This window comes from Littorina saxatilis, linkage group LG2, assembly GCF_037325665.1.
Source record: "Littorina saxatilis isolate snail1 linkage group LG2, US_GU_Lsax_2.0, whole genome shotgun sequence".
In the NCBI taxonomy this organism is placed as follows: Eukaryota; Metazoa; Mollusca; class Gastropoda; order Littorinimorpha; family Littorinidae; genus Littorina; species Littorina saxatilis.
This window is the reverse complement of record NC_090246.1, coordinates 73,097,597-73,107,658: the sequence shown is the minus strand read 5'-3', so window position 1 is coordinate 73,107,658 and position 10,062 is coordinate 73,097,597. Positions and strand designations below refer to the sequence as shown.

Below are 10,062 nucleotides of genomic sequence, written 5' to 3'. Positions count from 1 at the left end.
TCTTCAATTGTAACGAAGTACATCGGGGTTTCCTCTGCATGCTCTCTTTTCTTGATAAGTTTTTCGACCGGTCCACACTGAAGAACTTCATACCTGTGACAACAGAAAACAAAAGTACACTCAAATGGAGAAAGAATTAGAATAACTGACACAAACAGAGAAAGATGAACACACATACACACACACACAGCTGCAGTTACACACACACACATACACACAGAGGGAGAGGGAGAGAGAGACAGACACAGACAGAGATAGACAGATTGGAGAAAGAATTAGAATAACTGACACAAACAGAGAAAGATGAACACACACACACAGCTGCAGTTACACACACACATACACACAGAGGGAGAGGGAGAGAGAGACAGACACAGACAGAGATAGACAGAATGGAGAGAGAATTAGAATAACTGACACAAACAGAGATAAAGAGAAGGTGGAGGGGTGTTAGAGAGCACACACACAAACACACGCACGCAAGAAAATAAAATGGTACTTACTTTCTCAGAATATGATAGTCATGTTGATTTTTTGACTCTTTGGACACAGCTGCAGTTTTCACGTCTTGTACTTGTAGCATCTTTGAGTATTCTGCCTTTCCAAACAAATTATAGCATTTGCCTGCATATTTAATTTTGAAAAGTTCCACTGTGAATCGATTTTCCATGTTGCTTGGGCTAGCCATCCTTGTCTTCCTTGGCAGCTCAGTGTGGACTAAACTATTAAGTTGGTGAATTTACTTGTCACCGCATGTACTGAGCAGAACTCACACTGAACTCGCACAAGCTGTCAAATCTTCACAAGTCTTGTTCAGCTCACATTTACTGAAACTGTACTGAGCAGAACTCACACTGAACTCGCACAAGCTGTCAAATCTTCACAAGTCTTGTTCAGCTCACATTTACTGAAATTGTCCTTCACCATCCAGTAGATTTGTCAAAAATGAATCCCCAAATTTCAGTAAATTTGTAAATTTCCTGAATTTTTCAGTAAATTTGTAAATTTACTGAGTGAAATAGTAACTTTACAAATTTACTGAAAATTACAGTAAATTTACAAATTGACTGGTTTGATGAATTTACTGTAACATATATAGCTAACGTGCGCCACACACAAGACAGAAGTCGCAGCACAGGCTTCATGTCTCACCCAGTCACATTATTCTGACACCGGACCAACCAGTCCTAGCACTAACCCCATAATGCCAGACGCCAGGCGGAGCAGCCACTAGATTGCCAATGTTAAAGTCTTACCGGCCGGGGTTCGAACCCACGACCTCCCGATCACGGGGCGGACGCCTTACCACTAGGCCAACCGTGCCGGATGATGATGATGATGATGATGATGATGATGATGATGATGATGATGATGATGATGATGATGATGATGATAAGAAGGAGAAGGAGGAAGAGGAGGAGGAGAAGGAAGAGGAGGAGGATAATTGCTTGCTTGTTATTTCTGGCCTTTTTTCAGGTACAGACTTCATACCTAATTAATCTCCTTTTCGAGTCTATACTATTGTGTAACAGGTGAGAGAGGAAGTAATCTGAGGCAGTCACCATGGGCTGCTCTCCAACCACTCCATGGGCAGCTGTGTGCATGCTGCTGCTTGTGGTTGTGCTGCCAAACGTCCAGACACAAGGTTAGAGTTTAGTTTGATTCAGTCCCACATTGATCTTTACATTGGATTATCAATCACCTGAAACTCCCACGTTCACTCATGTTTTAGTGAGAGTGGATTTTTACGCGCACCTGGTCTTGTGCTTGCGTGTACACACGAAGGGGGATAAGGCACTAGCAGGTCGGCATTGACCTGGGAGATCGGAACAATCTCCACCCCGAACCCACCAGGCAGAAGCGACCGGGAATTGAACTCACGACCTTCCGATTAGGAGGCCGATGTCTTACCACCACGCCACTGCGACCGTCATCAATCACCTTTGAAATTCCATGATTTCTTTCAGCATCTCTAATTTCGAATTATGTCTCCTTAACCCGCCGTTTTCTTTTTGAAATGAACATAAATTATTTCTTATTCATTATCTGGTATTTGCAACAAAGAAATCCTAAAACAGAAAGACTGCTAAAGTTCCAAAATTCAGAATACAAAAAACAAGAAAGGTTAGTTTTTGAAACGTTTGATTTTTGACAAAACAAGTCATTTACAATTACAGCGACCAAATAGTCTTTATAGTGTATAGACGCATAATTATGAGACCACAAGTATGAGGACCATTCTACCAGAGATCTCGTCTGACGCATACTCAGTCTTTTATTTGTTGCATTAATTTGTATCATACGTACACACTTATGTGTCTGTTTGTTTAATGTACATCAGTCACAATTTGATACTTGTGACAGAGAAGAGGAACTGAGGCTGGAATTTACAAACAAAACAAGAAAGCTGAAATTGTGTGTACATTACTAGACAACGCCATTGTTGGTTAACTCATTGTCTCCCAGGTACGGATATATCCGTACCCACTCATGTGGTTCTATCTCACCTAGTACGGATATATCAGTACACACAGTCACTTCAGTCGCTTCCTGTAACGTCGATCTAACGCCTGCATTCCATCGTGTTGCTACACAGTTCTACACAGGTACTACAATTCTGAGTGACCTGCTGCAGCACAGCTGGTCTCGGCTAAAAAAAACACTTGATCAACATAGGTGGGGTAGAAAGTGTTAATTTGGTAAAATTCGAGTTTTCTCGTGAAAATAGACTATCGTTACACGGAGCACGAATATTACATTGACATAACTATCACAAAATTAATGCTTTTGAGTGTATTCGTTTTTAAACCGATATGAGACAGTATAAAAAAAAGAGTTGTTAGTACGACATTGATGGTTTTTGTATCCGCTTTCTGGAGTATATTGCAGGGTTTCGTATGGGACACTGTAACGATAGTCCGTGTGCTTTTGAAATGTTGCTGGCAACGTGTAATTCGTGTAGTAGGGTTGAACCATTTATTCTGTGCATTAAGTAACTGATACCTGATAATTATGATGTGAAGCGCTTAGTTTTTTTCTGACTAATCAAGCCTTAGACTACAATGCAAAGAATCGGTATAACTTTACGATCATCACTTCAGATGGTTCCACCAGTGATCCGTCTTCCTCAAGTACTGTTACTGCCATTGTCAACGTGAGTGAACAGTTTTATTTATTCATTATTGCTTTTTGTGGTTTTTTTTATTTTTTGAGGGGGGCATCCATATTTCATCCATTTCAACTTATGCCATTTTTCACCATCCGCCACCCCTACCCGCGCCCCAAACCAACTATCTACAACCCTACTGCACAACCCCATCACACCATGTTTATCTGTCCAGTATTGGATATATATTTTAGACAGAACACAAAGATTTACTTCTAATTGGGTACATCTATGTATACAACTACTCTTGTGTATGACTGCATGTGGTATTATCTAAACACTATGCAGGATTTATAATGCCTTCAGGTAATTTTGTGACGTACGCTTTTTGCTTGGTTTGGATATTAATTGCCGTGGTTTATTTTCGCATTACTAATTTTTTTCCAATTTTTTTCCAATTTTTATCCCAGAGTTCGGGATGATTAAAGTAACGAGGTACACGATAATAAAATGGAACAACTTTACACCAGTCAGTAAAATGGAACATTTGCTGATATTTTGCAGGACGTCGACAACTTTACACCAGTCATTACAGTCACCCCAAACAACACCGTTTACCTTTTGGAGAACGCCAACGCGAGCACTGTAGTTGTGGATGTTAATGCTGATGATGGAGACTCTCAGGTCTGTACAGTCCTGGTTTTGTAGTCGGCATAAACATATAAAAAGGATCCTGTTTATCTCCTGTTTCCACACTCTTGTATTTGTCGAGTTTAATAACATGGGCGGCTTTCTGCACAAGTTAGTGGATCATTTGTATTAATTGTAAGGGTACGGATTTTGATAATTCCTTTGAGAAGATAAATGATGGAGAGAGAGAGAGAGAGAGAGAGAGAGAGAGAGAGAGAGAGAGAGAGAGAGAGAGAGAGAGATTGAGAGAGACAAAGAGAGAGAGAGACAAAGAGAGAGAGAGGGAGAGAGAGAGGGGGTGGGGTGGGGGAGGATTCTGAGACACAATTCTTAACCTTAAGTATCTCAATTTCCCGTGGTCATTGAATGGGGCAGTCACATTTTGCAATCACCCACAGGGCAAATCAGGATCCTAGTTTCTCTTTGGGCAACCTCAGGATAATTCTGAATCTTAACAAAGAGGCTGTGGTGAAATCAATTATTGATCAGGTTAAATAGTTATAATAACCAATTATGTGTAAGTCAAAGCATCTGGTAAAGCAGAGACAATTTTCGGATGTTAGGTGTGCTATTTTCACTTGCATGATGCTTCAGGGCGTAACATGAGCGCATTGCCAGCTTCTGTCGCTCTGCCGTGAGTTCTTTGTGTCTTGAACCCTTTGATGTGATCGCTTCCAGAACACATCCAGCGGACGCATCACCTTCAGCATTGAATCATCCACACCGGGCTCAGGCCGGCCGTATTTCACCATTGATCCTGTTTCTGGGGTCCTGACTGTGGCTGGCTCTCTCAAAGAGGCACCCGAAGATTTGTACACTGTTAGTATAATAAGCTCTTTTAATAATGTAAATCATGACTGTATGTGTTGAAATAAGACAATACCGCTAAACGTGTTGTTTTTTTTTGGGTGTGTTAACCTGAGGCCGATTTACAGATAGATGTTTAATAAGTATTGCATTGTAGTGTACTTTGGTGTATAGAAGAATTGGCGAGACTTTCACACACAGGCGAAAACGCACACACACACACACACACACACACACACACACACACACACACACACACACACACACACACACACACACACACACGCACACACACAGACACACACACACACACAGAGACACACACACAAACACACAAACACACACACACACACACACGCACACACACACACGCACACACGCACACACACACACACACACACACCACCCCCCGCGGGTTAGGGGGAGTCCCATATTGGTTGGGACGAGAAAGAATTTACCCGATGCTACCCAGCATGTCGTAAGAGGCGACTAACGGTTCTGTTTCTCCTTTTACCCTTGTTAAGTGTTTCTTGTATAGAATATAGTCAATGTTTGTAAAGATTTTAGTCAAGCAGTATGTAAGAAATGTTAAGTCATTTGTACTGGAAACTTGCATTGTCCCAGTAAGGTCATATATTGTACTATGTTGCAAGCCCCCGGAGCAATTTTTTTATTAGTGCTTTTGTAACCTAAATTAACAAGTGGCTCTATCCCATCTCCCCCCTTTCCCCTATCCCATCTCCCCCCTTTCCCCGTCGCGATATAACCTTGAATGGTTGAAAACGACGTTAAACACCAAATAAAGAAACACACACACACACGGATCACACCGAACCAAACAAAGCCAAGAAATATGTAGCTGAAATAGTAATCAGTATGCTTGATCCATTTACCCCTTCGTGTCCTGTCAGCCAAGTTTAGGGTGTCTTAGAAGTATATGTGCGTAGATCGTGATTTTGACAGCGTACTTTTAAACAGACATTCCTTCTCGCGTGAATGGTCATATCAGCCAATCACAAATCTGTCCACGATTTTACAGAGAACGATAGTATCCTTTCGAGTACAATACAAAAATCAAACGCCTGGCTGAGCTCCCTTGTAAAGTGATTATCTTCTCTGAATTAATTTCGCATGTGGACACTGGTGTCAGTTACAACAGTAATTCAACAACAAAGATTCCTACCATTGGGTAAGTGTTCAAACCAAAGGATGCTCTTATCCCATGTAACTGCCTGAACAGAGATGTGGTTGCTGCCGTGGTGAGTTACATGAGAAGGAAGACTCCCTATAAGCTTCGATGACACACATTCTTGCCAAACAGTTGGTAAAAGCTGTATTAATCAAGTACGTTCTGGTATTACACAGTTGTTGGTACGAGCATCAGACGCCGGTTCCAGCCCACGATGGGCAGAATCAAACATCACGGTGCACATTTTGCGCAACACTCCTCCCAGCTTCAACAACCTTACGGTCACTATTCCTGAGCTGAGGGTGGACCAGACCACTGTCAACTATATCGTCAGTGCTGTGGACCCAGATACCATTGTAAGAATATCCCCGCCGCGTCCACTCCCCCCTACCCCCTTCCACTCTGACTCTACCTGTCTGCTTGTATTTCTCTCTCTTTGCCTCTCTTAGACCTCCTCTCTGTCTCTGAGAGGTCTCTCACTCTATCTCACTCTATCTCGCTCCATCTCTCTCTCTCTCTCTCTCTCTCTATCTCGCTCCATCTCTCTCTCTCTCTCTCTATCTCGCTCCATCTCTCTGTCTGTTTTTTCAGAGAGTGGGGGTGGGCGAGGGGTGGGCTAGGGTTGAGGATATGGAAGGAGGTAAGCGAGTGGATGAGTCATTTTTTTCGGATTTTATTTACATTTTTCGACCAATCAACCGATTTACAGAAATGTTATCAAGAAACACAGTTGGTGTAGAATTGCTTGGTAACCATGTCAGTACTGCAACCCCAACCCAAAGATAATCAGAATGTTATTATTTTGTTCGAAAGTAAAGCCTGCTCTTTACGATCAACTCAGTAAATCACAAGCATACGATGCAGTCCATGGTCTGGTTGATAATCATAAAACTTGATGTTTTACCCTTTTGCAAATGCTCTTGACATGAACACATTTTATATACATCTTACAGTCAGAGTTCCGGGTCACAAACTACAGGCTGGATGGCGACAGCACAGCGACACGATTCTTCCAAGTCAGCAACAACGTGGGAACTGATGGTGTTGTGACAGGTGCCTCAATCACTATCACTGATAGGGCGGGACTGACCGGTGATTCTAACACAGAATACAGGGTGAGATTTTTCAAGCGCTACTTTTAAGGTTGGGATGACTCATGTTCGTTCTACATCTGTGTGTAGATTTCATATGAAAGAGAGAGGGTGGATGTGGGTGATTAACAGGAGTGTGTGTTTGCTTCTTTGTAAAGCCATGTCAACTAAACACTGGTTCCGGGGAAAATCTGCGTGCATGCAAGGGTGCTTAGAATTTGGTGTCATGGGGTTGCAGCCGACATCTCATTTTTTCATCACTTGTCGAAGTAAAACAAAAGAGAAGCGAATGGATATATTATCTGATGACGACGACGATAGCGTTGTTGTTATTGACGACGACGACGACGACGACGACGACGACGACGATGATGATGATGATGATGATGATGATGATGATGATGATGATGATGATGATATTTGACAACGACGTCTGCTCTTTATATAGTCATTAACTTTATGCTATGTTTAATACACAGCCTAAGCATGGTTCATGAAAACCAACGAAGACAACATTAGTTATAGATCATTCCGTTTGTAACCAACACCCGTTCCTCTAGCACATGCAGAAATAATCTTGCTTCTCATTTTTCTCAGCTGGAAGTTGTGGTTGAGGACGGTGCAGGGGAGTCCGCTCGTCAGACGCTTCTCCTCCCTTTCAGGCGCAACGTGTATCCGCCAACGTTTCTTGGCCCCTCCAGTGTCACCATCACGGTCAACGAGACACAGCAGCTGGACGTTCCCATTCTGACCGTTTCTGTGACAGACCAGGACCTGCAGGTTAGCATTTCTGACTCGTTGTGTGTGTATGTGTGTTGGGGGTGGGGGAGTGTGTGTTTGAGTGCGTGCGTGCGTGCGTGCGTGCGTGCGCGTGTGTGTGTGTGTGTGTGTGTGTGTTTGTGTGTGTGTGTGTGCGTGCGCGTGTGTGTGTGTGTGTGTGTGTGTGTGTGTGTGTGTGTGTGTGTGTGTGTGTGTGTGTTTGTGTGTGCTTGTGTGTGTGTGTGTGTGTGTACACGCAGGACACAACCAGTATTTCCTCGCGAAAGCAAACCTTACTAACTGCGTCAAGTGTTCTGTACACGCAGGACACAACCAGTATTTCCTCGCGAAAGCAGACCTTACTTACTGTGTCAAGAAAAGAAAACAAGTCGCGTAAGGCGAAAATACAATATTTAGTCAAGTAGCTGTCGAACTCACAGAATGAAACTGAACGCAATGTCATTTTTCAGCAAGACCGTATACTCGTAGCATCGTCAGTCCACCGCTCATGGCAAAGGCAGTGAAATTGACAAGAAGAGCGGGGTAGTAGTTGCGCTAAGAAGGATAGCACGCTTTTCTGTACCTCTCTTTGTTTTAACTTTCTGAGCGTGTTTTTTAATCCAAACATATCATATCTATATGTTTTTGGAATCAGGAACCGACAAGGAATAAGATGAAAGTGTTTTTAAATTGATTTCGACAATTTAATTTTGATAATAATTTTTATATATTTAATTTTCAGAGCTTGTTTTTAATCCAAATATAACATATTTATATGTTTTTGGAATCAGCAAATGATGGAGAATAAGATAAACGTAAATTTGGATCGTTTTATAAATTTTTATTTTTTTTTACAATTTTCCGATTTTTAATGACCAAAGTCATTAATTAATTTTTAAGCCACCAAGCTGAAATGCAATACCGAAGTCCGAGCTTTGTCGAAGATTACTTGACCAAAATTTCAACCAATTTGGTTGAAAAATGAGGGCGTGACAGTGCCGCCTCAACTTTCACGAAAAGCCGGATATGACGTCATCAAAGACATTTATCAAAAAAATGAAAAAATGTATGGGGATTTCATACCCAGGAACTCTCATGTCAAATTTCATAAAGATCGGTCCAGTAGTTTAGTCTGAATCGCTCTACACACACACACAGACACACACACACACACACACACACGCACACACACACGCACGCACATACACCACGACCCTAGTCTCGATTCCCCCCTCTACGTTAAAATATTTAGTCAAAACTTGACTAAATATAAAAAGTGATTTTGGGTTGAAGCTTTTCATTGAAAAACGGATCCATGTTGGAGACCGCGAAGACTTCGCTTGAGTTGAAAATGGTGTGAATTTGTTTTCGATTATTTCGCATTTATATTGCAAGATGAGAATTTTCCTCAGGCACCCAACAACCACGTGGAGTGCTTTCTGGAGGGCGACGCAGAGACGCTGGCGTACTTCAAGGTGGCCAAAAATGGGGTGAATACCTGCGACATCTCCGTTCGATCGCCCCTGTATTCGGATTTCAACAGAAAACCAGAATACAACGTGAGTATGACCCTCTTCTTTGCTGTTTGACGTTAATAACAAGTCGCGTAAGGCGAAAATACAATATTTAGTCAAGTAGCTGTCGAACTCACAGAATGAAACTGAACGCAATGCCATTTTTCAGCAAGACCGTATAGCCTGCCTACTCGTAGCATCGTCAGTCCACCGCTCATGGCAAAGGCAGTGAAATTGACAAGAAGAGCGGGGTAGTACTTGCGCTAAGAAGGATAGCACGCTTTTCTGTACCTCTCTTTGTTTTAACTTTCTGAGCGTGTTTTTAATCCAAACATATCATATCTATATGTTTTTGGAATCAGGAACCGACAAGGAATAAGATGAAAGTGTTTTTAAATTGATTTCGACAATTTAATTTTGATCATAATTTTTATATATTTAATTTTCAGAGCTTGTTTTTAATCCAAATATAACATATTTATATGTTTTTGGAATCACAAAATGATGGAGAATAAGATGAACGTAAATTTGGATCGTTTTATAAATTTTTATTTTTTTTACAATTTTCCGATTTTTAATGACCAAAGTCATTAATTAATTTTTAAGCCACCAAGCTGAAATGCAATACCGAAGTCCGAACTTTGTCGAAGATTACTTGACCAAAATTTCAACCAATTTGGTTGAAAAATGAGGGCGTGACAGTGCCGCCTCAACTTTCACGAAAAGCCGGATATGACGTCATCAAAGACATTTATCAAAACAATGAAAAAAACGTTCGGGGATTTCATACCCAGGAACTCTCATGTCAAATTTCATAAAGATCGGTCCAGTAGTTTAGTCTGAATCGCTCTACACACACACACAGACACACACACAGACACACAGACACACACACGCACGCACATA

General features: G+C 41.6%; 1 long non-coding RNA gene across 1 annotated transcript; it reads left to right on the top strand.

Annotated features, from left to right (window-relative positions):
• Positions 1-6,494: 6,494 nt before the first annotated feature.
• Positions 6,495-9,195, top strand: LOC138956622 (uncharacterized). The gene is made up of 3 exons (XR_011452726.1): positions 6,495-6,907; positions 7,481-7,663; positions 9,055-9,195. It is a non-coding gene; the product is annotated as an uncharacterized lncRNA (long non-coding RNA).
• Positions 9,196-10,062: the final 867 nt, after the last annotated feature.